Raw genomic sequence first — 13,001 nt, 5'->3', positions numbered from 1 at the left:
GGACTATTTATTCACCAAAAATATCATTTTAGACCGTGAAGGCTCCATAGGGGTGCATAATGTAGGTGGGCCCCACCATGAGGCCCTACGGGTGGCTCCTGCGGGGTATCTCAACTTGTCTGTCTTGGCATTTAGAAAGCATCTTTAGGTTGGTCCCATCACATGCAAGTGACCTTGAACACTCATTGCTCTTCTAGAAGATGAGTAGGGGAAAAATAAGATCTCACCCTCTTGATTTACTTGATTTACAGTTCCCTTTTGCTGCGAATCTGACAGATTTACACTATTTTGACCATAACTTTTTACCTGTAGCTCGGAATGACATGCTTCAAAAGGCAAAATTGACCTTCTCAACATGTTTGATATGAATTTGGACTATTCTTCACGCCCATGTACCAAGGAATTTGGTTTGGATGGTCCACACTAGGCTAGGGAACCTTTTGCTTCCAAGTCTTCTTGTATAGGCCCTTTGCTTGTATGCATCCAAGGGGAATCATGCTTTTTCAAAAGGCTATAATGCTTAAACAAATAGAGGAGGGCCCAATATTATTTGCTTGTGAAAAGAATATACAATTGGAGTCTTTTTGAAAGGAGAGAAACTATATGTATATTCTTAAGAGATATTGGGCCACCTATGTAGGGGGCATAGAAGACTTGTAGAGAGGGACCATAATCTTTGGTAAAGACAAGTGGAGAGTTGATTTCCATGGGAATTTATCTATATGGGGTGGAAGATGGATATATTATTTTTCTACTACTAATTCACAAGAGGTAAGAAAGTTTGGGGGTCTATAGTTGGTTATTGTATGCTTATTCTATTTACAAAGCAAAAAGGAAAAGGGTGGTAATATAAATATATGACTAAGGTGACATTTTTGGGAAGAGTATAATGTATGTGTCGCCACAAAGGTTAAACGAAGAGGGGGAATTTAATCTAGATAACTTAATAGCGTAGAAAAATATATACACATATGAGGAAGAGGACGTTGAGTAGGCTGACAAATGTTGCAAAAAGATGGTTACCATTTTATGGCACTCAACGGGTAACATGAGAGGGGGATAGAGTGAATCATGATAACTCTACTCTAAACTAGAATAAATGAACACCCAATTCTCCAGCCCCAAGACACTCTTTTATAGAGTTCTAGATAGGGGTCAATCAAAACTAACATGATTGGTTGAAAACCTAAAAACCCCATAAAATGGATATAAATGGGGAACCTGGTCCATGGACCACACTTGACCTATCAGACACACTCTAAAGTGTTTGGGCATGCAACCTACATGTGATGCAGTGGGTGGCTAGCTTGGGAAACCTACTAGCTATACATTAATGTCAAAACCTCGAACAACAATGGGTGTATACTTTCAGGATCTGCTTGCCTCGTATGCAAACATGGATGAAATATTCTAAGGAACCAATTACCCTCTATTTACATTCGACATCCTAATATAGTGCATCCATTTCCATCGCCATTCAACCATTGAAGGTGACTCACAAACCACATCATCGATATTCATTGGCAATGTTTTTGTCACAGTTGTCCTATGGGAAAAAGCAAAGACTAGCCAAAGTGGCATAAAAAATCATCTGGTATAGAGGCGAGGGTGGCGAATCTACGGAGGGAGTCTCAACTTTGATGACTGGTAATCTTTATGGTAGGTGTTTGCATCACTAAAGTACCAATCTCCGTTTTGGAGGAGTTTTCATTAATTTGTGCATCCACACACATTAGAAGCATTAAGCATCCAGAAGAAAGACAAAGAAGAAAGTTCGACAGTTGTGCTTTATCTTCAACAGGGGGGAATGTCATGTGCACATGGCACTCGCATGTCGTGGACATGCTATTTCTATAGTTCTTAGCTAGGAGACGCCTAGGGAATCTTGTTTGGCACTTTCATGAGCCTCTCAGAGGACGTGCACGACCAGACACATCATTAGTTGGATACCCTCTTTGCACAGGAAGTCATAAAGTCATTTAGGGCATGTCAAAAATCACTTATTGTTATTTATAGTAATAAGAGTAGGTTCAAACGAGGGTAGCGGAAAACCTTTTTGAAAAGACTACCTCCGCCTTTTTGGTTCACATGAGGTAGTAGGGTAAAGAAAAATCCAAAATTTCACCGTTATAAGTAACCAATAGTTGATGGCGTGGTGGAATGACTAGAGGTTGGGATGAAAAAGGTTGAGAGATCAACATGCATCTCTGCGTTTCATCCTATAAAGGCAAGCGAAAATGTTAGGTCTAAAAATCCTTTACTGCTTTTTGTCCAATCTGTGAACACCACTTGGATGGTGCGCCCCTTTCAACAAGTTTGTCGTTGCCCCGTCTGAACCCACTTTAAGCCATTTGAATCCTCAATTGTGGAAACTTTAAGTGACCTACACTCAAGACTATCTCACACGGGCATTGGTAGGAGGGTATCAATGGCCCATTTATTTCGAGGAGCGCAGGCATCTTGGGTCGTCGATCTTGCGACGCCGCCCAAATTTACCAATTTGCTTGAGTTTACTAAACTGACCCGACTTTACAATGCAACGGCTTCATCATAGAAGAAACACATCTCCCGCTTTCAACAAGCACGCGCAAGTGAGGTGGTTAAGGTGATAGGCTTGCAAAGGTGGCATCTGGGGTTCAAATCCGATGGAGGAGAGGGAGGTTGGGGAGACTCAAATTTACATATTTTGCACACCCGAATTTACCTATTTTCTTGAAAATGGATCGAACGGCACAGATCGCACCTGATCCTCCAAATAGACGTGGGCTATTGATCCTCTCATGTCCATGCCCATGTGTGATAGTGAGATCCACCTACCTAGAGGTTTGACAAGTATAAAAGAAAGCCTCGCGCCATCATCATCGAATCACACATCGGTACTCAGCCAACGTTTGGTCTACCACCACACGCCCAAGTACATCAGCACTAGCCAATGTTTGAGAAAAATGTTTCTCATCTTAATATCGTGCCGTTTTGAATTTAAAAAATGTCTGTTGAGGACGAGGGGAAAAGGAGAAATTCCGCCCCAAAATAGAGAAAAATAGTGTAAAAATATGAAAAATAAACCTTATTTTCTAAAATTTCCTCTTGGAAAATTCAAGAAAAGAAATTTTGTATGTTTGGAAAAATGATTTTTCTCAAAAACTAGCATTAGCATTTTCCAAAATCAGCACTTCAGTACTATCTACGTTTTGCAGAGTAGTACCTCAATCCAACTGCATTTTGCAAAGCAGTACCAAGTTTGAAGTACCCGTTCTAACATCCTAAGCATCAACAGCATCTCCATACCTCAACATCAATAGTACATTCAGCATTGCATAACATGCAGCACCAAGCATGAGCCTTGTAACCTTTGTGCAATAAGAAGTACCATTCCGGTAATGGAGTGGGGGACTCTCAGAGGGTGGTTGAGACCCTACATCACATGCTTTGTCTCCTCTCTCTACATCTCTCACTCTTTCTCATAATCTTCATCATCTCTAGTAACGTCTCTCTCCATCTCTCACTCTTTATCATACTCTTCACCATCTCTAGTAATCTCTATGTATTTAGTGTCTCTAAGGGAAAGGAAGTGGTGCATCAATTACGTAGCCCTTGCACGATTATTTTTCATGGATAATATTTGGAAGGGATAAGGAATAAGCACCTCCCCATGTGGGCCCTCTGGTGTGTTATGCACCACCGAACACACAAAGCACGCTGAACTGAGTATGATTTGACGTGCACCACCTACAAGGCAAAACACACATGCACACACACACTAGAAAACACCAACGATCACACTGTGGGGGGGAGCGCTAGCACAATAGATACAAGAGAGGGTGTGCAGATGTGAAAATGCAAGAGAGGGCTACAAGAGTGCAATCACATGTAGAGAGAGGGCGATGAGCAGTGAGAAACGCAAGCACGTGAGAGAGAGAGAGAGAGAGAGAGAGAGAGAGAGAGAGAGAGAGAGAGAGAGAGAGAGAGAGAGAGAGAGAGGGCTAACTCGCATGTAGGCCTCACTACGTATGCCAACTAGAGTGCTTCGTTAGTCGCATTTTACCTTGAGTTAAAATAATCCTATGTTCACAACGCCATGATCTTCATGTCCCAATGTTGATACTAAATATGTTCTTAGTTTTTAGATTTTATTAATTCTTTGATTCAATCTCGCTCTATTGTTTGCATTCTTGTCATTTTCATGAATATGGTTGTGTCATTTGATGTAATGAAAATGGCCTATGAACATTGAGAATAGCGGAATTAAGAGACTATAGTAAGCATTTTTAAGAGACTACTTTGAGAACATAGAGGGTGAACTTAATTAGCGGTAGCAACATAATCATTACACTTAGTTAACTTGGCATAAACAATACTTTTACAAGAAGAAGAAGAAGAAGAAGAGAGTTTTAACGTTTTAGGAAACTATCCCAAGAGACCTTAAAGAGAGAGAATTGGAGAACATGACAACAACTAAGGACCGGATTTATGTATAGCCGGTCCCCCCTGCAATAGGATTTTGTATTATAGATTCTCTCATAAAGAGAGACTTGATACAATACAATATTTGGGTTCCTTGAGACCTAGGTGATGCAATGAAGATGGAAAACTTCATACATGATAGGGTGTAAGCATGTTAACTTGTCATGCTTTTTGTGCTAGTTATCATGTGGCAACAAGCATATCTTGTAAGCATAATGAGAGTGTAACTTTTCAAACGTGTGGGAATCCATCAAATATTTCAAAATAGGGAGACCACCCTGAATCCACTTTCCTGACCATTTACGCAGTGTTACTTTGAGGGGAGTGGGGCAATCAAAATGCATGGAGAGAAGCGGAGTGGGGCAATCAACATGCATGGAGAGAAGCGGGGCGCAGGGGCTAGAGGTAAGAGAGAACCAAAAACAAAGTCAAGGGCTGAACTTTCTACTGCTTCTTCTCTGCCCCGAAAAAGGGTGAAGCTCTCTGATTCCCCAGCATCCCCAATGGCAAAGACCTTGCATACAAAGGGGAAGGATGACTCAGGTACTCTCTCTCTCTCTCTCTCTCTCTCTCTACCTCATTATGATTTGTGAGGATAGTTGCTGGTGCTGTCTTGGCTGGAGAGTTGTCCCTTGATGTTGGCTTTAGCAGTAGGACATCTTGTGAATAGTCACTTGAAATACAATCGCTCAAGTCCAAGTATGGCTCAAGAAGCACAAACCAGTGTTTGATTTGAACCTTGAAATTGGAAGGAAGTGCTCAATACTGCACTTTCCTACTGTTAACACACTCCTGGCTACATTATTTTTTACCTACCAACAAATAGAAAAATATGCTAATCTTGTGACATTGGGGGTGTGCAAGCTGATGGAAAGCTCCAAAGTTTACGGGTGAAAGCATGTTAACCTGTCGCACTTTTTGTGATAGTTAGCAGTTTCAAGTTAGCACATCTTCAAAAATTTGGGCGTCCGATAATTTTTTTACAAATAATATCAAAATTTGTCGGAGGTTGTACATTTGGATTCCTTGTTTGAAGTGCTTTCTATTGATATATCATATGTCATAGATCTTGGAAATGTAGCTCAAGTTATTGTACTAGTTAGCATATGGCAAAATTGTGCTAGTTAGCATTGTCCGGGACATGAAAAAGCATGACAGGTTAACATGCTTTCACCCTTACAGTCCCAGTACAGAGCAAGTTTTGTATTACAGCAGAAGAGTTCAATGATGTTCATGGCCTCTCCCTAGCTGGTGCCAACCCCAAACTAGTGAGGTGGGATCCAATCAGTGATGTGGAGTGGTTCAGTGTTTTCAGAGAGTCAAAGAATCGTAGTCACTATCGCATTAAATGCAGTTGTTTGCGTACTGATATGTTCGACCAGGTGATGCAACTGCATTACAAGGTGTACCAGAAGCCCCCAACAAACATGGAGATCAACTTTGCATTCGCCAAGGGGTTTGTAAAAGAATTCAGCGCGGCGGCAATTGCAAGTAGCTCACCCATGCAATTCAATTGGGCTGAATTCGTTGTCCAGCATTTGCAGGACCTTCGAGAGAAAGGGTACTACGAGGCCCATGTCGAAAAGTGGAGGATGCGCAATGTATGTCAAAACAACGAGGAGGCGCAAGCTGAAATGAAGGAGGATACCAAGGAGACACCCATCTCTCGCCACAACACTCACCAGCAGGCTGAAAGCCTGTCATTTTTTGGCGTTGAGAATTTTCAGCACATAAAGGCTGCCTCTGAAATTCTCAGCAAACAACTGCAAGATGCTAAAGAACATCTTCTAACTGCAAAATTAGAGTTTGAAGCTACGAGGGTTGTCCAAGCAAGCAATGCTAGGGTCACCCCAATTGTGCTTGCTATGAGACAAAAGCTTCACGACGTTGAAAATGAATTACAGAGGTTACTACAAAGTGACAACGTGGATGCAAAGAGGGAAATAGAGTGTAAAGTAAAAATAGAAACATTGGAAGGTTTGGCATTTCCTGACAGTGAGGACACTCTTGCTGCTGACTCAACTTGTCAGCGTGTAAGTGCGTGACTTTTATGCTTCCACCCTATGATTGGAATATGTGCACAAAAAACCTATGTACTTACCATGCTCCTCTTTTTTTTGGTGTGTAGATTAATGTGGAGGTTATGGAAGCAAAAGTGAATGCATGTGAAGGTCAACCGCAGCTCCTAATGCACATGAGCAAGATGCTACAAGGCTCCTCCATTCCCACTGCCCTGTGTAATATGGCTATGGGCACTTTTACAGAAAGTATAGAAGGGGTATGCGATGGGACGATGATCAACCCGTGCAGTGGATGCAGTTTGCCACTTGAAGTAAAGGGAACCAATGCCATGGTCAAGATGCCCTGTGGGCATAGCTACCACTTTCTCTGCTTTGCAGTTGCATGCTCCTTGTCGACAAAATGTAGAGCTATGACCTGCCAGCAAAGGATACCACAAGAATGGTGTTGGAAACCCACAGGGCAAAGACATCCAATCACACCAACATCTGGTAAGATTGTACAGGGTGTGCTAATTAGCATACCCAATGTGTTAGTTAGAATATTGAGTGTGTTAGCTAGATATGCTAGTTAGCATATCTTGTATGCTAATTAGCATACTGGGAATGCTGATTAGCATATTGAATATGCTAATTAGCATACTAGGTAGGCTAATTAGCATACTAGATATGCTAATTAGCATACCCAGTGAGAATATTGAGTGTGTTAACTGGATATGCTAATTAGCATATCTTGTATGCTAATTAGCATACCCTGTGCTCAATGTACAGATTAGAGTAAGTTTGACATATTAGCATATCTAGTAAGTTAACTACCATATCCAAATGCTAAGTAGCAAACTGTATATGCTGATTAGCATACTGGGTATGCTGATTAGCGTAATGGGTATGCTGATTAGCATACTGGATATGCTGATTAGCATATTGGATATGCTAATTAGCATACTGGATATGCTAAATAGCATACTGGGTATGTTGATTCACGTACTGAGTATGCTTATTAGCATATTGGATATACTAATTAGCATACTGGATATGCTAAATAGCATACTGGGTATGCTAATTAGCATACTGGAAATACTAAATAGCATACTGGGTATGCTAATTAGCATACCGGATATGCTAATTAGCATACTTGGACTGCTAGTAGCTAGCATACAAGGACCGTCTTTTAGCGTACAGGGTGTGCTTATTAGCATACCCACAATGTTAATTAGAATACTGAGTGTGTGGATATGCTAATTACCATATCTTGTATGCTAATTAGCATACTTGTGCTCAGTGTATGGACTAGAGTAAGTTTGTCATAATGGCAAATCTAGTAAGTAAGCTACCATCTCTAGATGCAAGCTAGCATATTGGATATGCTAGTTAGCATACTCAGAAATTTGAATTAGCATACTGGGCTTGTCAGCATAATGGATTCCAAGTATGCCAGGCCACACACATAGTCACAACATATAAAAAATTTTCTAGCATATATGACATGCTTATATGAGTCTTAATCCACGTTTTTTGTTGCAGGCTTGTGGCAGTCCCTCCGTGATGTGGGCAGTGTGCATGACGCGAAGGGCAAGGGAAAGGCTGTAATGGAGTACCTTTCGATCGACGAGAGTGATGAGCTGGATACAGGTGAGAACCCTTCGACGGAGAAGGGTGTTGAGCTAGATGCAAGGAGTGAATGGGTGGATGAGGGCTCCCAGCAGATGCTAGATGGAAGCATGAAAACAACGGAGGAAGGCGGTGATGTGAGCAGGAACTCAGAAGATGATTTTTTTGTCATGGCTCCTCGTGTGCCAGCGATGCCTGCTGAACTGACAAAGCAGAATCTTCTCAGCAGATAGTGGCTAGTGGCTCAAGGGAAACTGTGAAGAATGACAACATAGAAGATGAGCAAGAAGTTGGTGACAATAGCCCTCTCGAGCGTTTTTTGCGTAAAGCTCAGCTGAAAAGAAAAGTTGGCCTTGAAGAGGTACCCGAAGACATTGCAAGCACAGCCTGTGGTTCGGACAAGGCTGAAAGCTCCAAAGGTGAAAAGAAAGCCACCCGCTCAAGAGCTTGCAAAAAATTGTGTTAAGACTTATTGCTCCCTACGCGGTTGTGCCCTTCACTGTATATGCTAGACCATTTTGAAACCCAAATGCATATTGTAACTGACATGCATTTTGTTTTCCAATGAAAATGTATTTTTGTGCAATATAAATCTAAGCAGCAGTTCATTGTAATAGTTCATTATAATTTTTGCGGTTTTTTTTATAAACTTGTTCATTTCGTATCACGGTTTCCCTGCCGAGGAAGAGAAATAGGCATTAATCGTCATGCCTGATGCAACTGCAGCCATGCAATGGCAGAAATTACGGAGATGGCGAGTCCACAAAGCCAGGCAGTTAAGGAGACAGAAAATGGAGATTGAAAACGCCTTGAACGATATCCACAGCTTTCCCGTAGTATTATTGAGCGCCTAAATTATGTGCACCCAAGTGGGCCGGTTGTTTTTTCTGAATGGTATCCTCTACCAGACCTAAGATGGGTGCCTAAGCGTTTATGTGATGAAAAAAGGGCTCTGGTGCTGGACCTGAACGGTCTTTTGGTGGCAGTGGTAGAGCCCTCGCTTTGGTGAAAAGCCCCTGGCATATGCACATGAAATGCTGAAATACGATGTACTTGATAAGCAGGTGTTCTGTCTCAAGGACATCCATTTTTTTTTGGACTGGTGCCTGCAGTTCTTTAATGTGTTTATATGGAGCACAAGCCTCCATAGTAAAGTCATGAGTATTTGCCGTACTATTTTTAAAGAGAAGGTGCCAAAGATTACTGGGTTTTTCGCTCAAGCGCCCTGTACAAAGAAATCCTGGCAGATCCAGAGAAAACCTGTGTTTATGAAAGACTTATCCTTGTTCTGGAAACACACTCTGGGGTACAACACTCAAAACACACTTATAATCGATTATAGCTTCTACAAAGTGTTTCAGAACCCACCACAAACTTGGCTTGTTACTCCCAGTCTAGAGCACCAGAGTGCTAAGCAGAGGGAAAAGTTCCTTATAGAAACTTTGAAGTCGTGGCTTTTTCTTTGGCTGCAAACGGATGATCGGAAAGCATATGTTGCTGATAACGTGTTTGAGACAGGCTCAGATGAGTTTTCTGATGCAATCGTCAAACGTTTGCTTGACATTCAAAAGAGGGATATAGCGGCTAAAAGACTGGAAGAAATTCATCGCAAACAGCGGGAAGCTGACCTAGAAGCAGAAAGAGAGAAAGAAAAGCTGGAGAGGGAAAGAAGAGAAAGTGAGCAGCATAGTGCCAACCTAGAAGCAGAGGAGGAAGCAGAGAGAAAAGAAAAGAGGCAGCAGGAAGAAGACAAACAGCCAGAAGGACAGCTCGGTCACTACAAGCGCCCTCCGAGGAGGCCTTAAGGGTTTTGGGGGCAGTGACTGTCATTGTAAAATTGAACCCTATGTAAATAATTTGATGTTGGTAATTAATTGTAATAGTTTGATAGTTGGCATGCTGACACAAAACCAACTTTATAATAAAACTGCATACCCTTACAGCAAAGTGGTATATAGAAAATCCAGTGGATACAACTTAAAAGCTGAAGGGCATGCTATTACAGATTGCTTCATAGCTTTCTGGAGTGATTGTGTACACCTTCCTTCTCCTTGGGACGTGCTCCATTGGTATTTTGATACATCGCACCAGATGTGAAAGTAGGTGGACGATAGGCTGCTTGTGGTCTAGCTTGAAGGTGTATGCATCCAATTGCTTGTAATACAGTCCTTGCACAACATATGAGCCTCTGTCAATTACATTGCTCCATTCATCAATGTACCCCTTCTCCACCTTCTCCTTTTCCGCAACACACTTGACCAGATAGAAATCCACATCTTCGGCGTTGGTTAAAGCATCTGGATTACATCAAATGTGTCTCCAGAACATAGAGCACTACTCAACACATCATGATGACCTTCGTATGTGAAGTCATCATAGCCAACGACTTCCTCTGTCGAAACTTCATCTGTTTGCTCAAGTAATGGCTACAGAATCTGATAATCCCAAGCCTCCACGTGAGCTTTATTGATGCAGCGATTCCACCTTCCGTTCATGCATGCATCACAGAAGCATGCCAACTTTCTTGTTGCAAGGGCAGTTGGATCCTGCGGGTTGTGACCACGAATAGCATGCAAAGAGCGAGTTTTTGCCACAGTGGCACAATTCCACTTAACTTACCTGTTAACATCTCCCTCTTTAACCTCCCAGAACATTAGCTCCATTAGGTTTTAGTTGTTCATGGGTCAAGGTTCCTTTCACAACTGCTCCTGCACCATCATGCTCGCCCTTGCCATGCCCTGATCCAAAGAAGAACCAGCTCATCCCAATCCCTGTGAGTCCACCATATCTTGCAACAAAATAGAAAGGCTTGGCTCCCTTGAATTGCGAGGCTGCACCATCTGACCACACCCAATGTTGTTTACAAGTGACACCCTCTTGTTGTAACTAGTCACACGGTGTAGCATGAAGCAATGTTGCACAAACAGTGTGTCATGCACCCTATCATTTGATATGAAGAAGTAGATTGTTTTGACTACCTCGCCTGCCTTGCGGTAGTACGTTATGTGTACAAAAATAGTTACTTGACTAGAGTGCCAATGCATTGACTGAATCTCATTTTGCTCCTTGAAGGCATAATTTTCAGCAAAGTCAACAACTGAGACAATGACATCATCCGAAAAGCGAAGTATACAATCCTTAAATTGTTGTCCTTGCCATCGTGCCACATAGTTATGAGTGATGAAGATCTTCAACTTGGTCTACAACAGTCGAAGAAACTCCCAGCACTGCATTTCTTTATGCAAAAGATCTTTTCTTTTCTAACTGTTTCCATGCCTATCTTTTGCTTCTACATACGCACATACTTTCACATTAATACTCTTACCTGGCTTTGTTGTTTCTAAGCAACATAATTCTAACTTCTTTACTCCACATATCTTAGAGTCTCCCATCAGGAATTCCCTTCTATGGAAAACTGCATCTGCTGGCTTTGGACAGAGAACGGACTCCCACATCTGTGTGACACCTTTGAACGTTGTGAGCGGGATGAAAACACACACAGCGCCTCTATAACGACCCGACACACACTCTTGGAATGATACACACACACACACACACACACACACACACACACACACACACACACACACACACACACACACACACACACACACACACACACACACACACACACACACACACACACACACACACACACACACACACACACACACACACACACACATTATGGGGCACCACTCGGCTTACACAACCAACCTGGCCGAGACAGGGAACACACCTCTGGAGTGAGAGAAGAGAGACTATCCACTTGCCAACTCCACACAGACACACACACACACACACACACCCAAAAAACTCAGCTCAAAAGAGGAGAAATTCTGATGTTTAGATACAATTGAGCTTGGGCCAACACCAATGGGGCAAATAGCTCACACAGTATGGGTAAAATAAGCCAGATATAATCACAAACTGGAGCAGAAACTTCGCTCATAGGGGAAACTTACACAGAAAAATAGCAGAAAAAGAGCGAGGAATTTGGCAAAATAGACAGCGCCATTGCATCCGGAACGGCCCAAAACCCCAATCTACAATGTCAAAGTGCTCAAATCCGACCTCGGAGGAGCAGTTTACGACCAAAACAAGCTCCAAAATGAGCAAAAACACACCTGCGGCTGTTCCTCCTCTCTTCTCCACGTTTTTTCTGGTCTTCTCTCAGTTTTTTCAGTTCCCACACTTAGCTTTATTATTTGGGCACCCTTGGCCTTTTAGATGACCTCAAACGGACCCCAAACAGGCCAAAAACTGACCTCGCAGTGCATAGTTGTCACCTTTTTGCATCATCCGCACACCTGGCACTCAGCTTTTTTCCAATAATGCATCTCGCCACCACATGAAGTGGCCCGAAAAATTGGTCCTAACGATGAACTTTCTGCGTAACTCTCACAAGAAAACACCCACGTTGTGTCCGTCCTCATCTGCGTGCAAATATTGACCTCGTTCGCCCTCCTGACGCCACTAGATGCCATCTGACGCACCTGCTGACCTCGTGTCGTCGGCCCACGGATAGCTTCCTCGAGAAGTTTTACACGCTATAAACTCCTCATTATTGTAGAAAAACACAGTGGTACTGGTAATAGTGAAGATCGATGCACTATGTACACCCTGTCCTACCTGTACACATGTGGGCCCCACATAACCACCTGGCTAAGGAAAATGGGCAATCCTTTATTTGATGCACCATGCATGTATATGTACATATACGCAATCCCTTGCTCCAAAAAACTCCTGACATAATTTGCCCATCCCCTAGCCTGCTAGATCATTCATGATCAGCAGCAGCAAAGAGAGATATGAGACTCGCCGCATCACAAGTCTCCTCATCCTTCACCAACATTGCTTGCTCCACAGACAGCTCATCTTGCTCCACCATCATCAATTTAGCATGAT

This window comes from Adiantum capillus-veneris, chromosome 5 (assembly GCF_014529385.1).
Source record: "Adiantum capillus-veneris isolate H3 chromosome 5, ASM1452938v2, whole genome shotgun sequence".
NCBI lineage: Eukaryota > Viridiplantae > Streptophyta > Polypodiopsida > Polypodiales > Pteridaceae > Adiantum > Adiantum capillus-veneris.
This window is presented reverse-complemented; position numbering follows the sequence as displayed.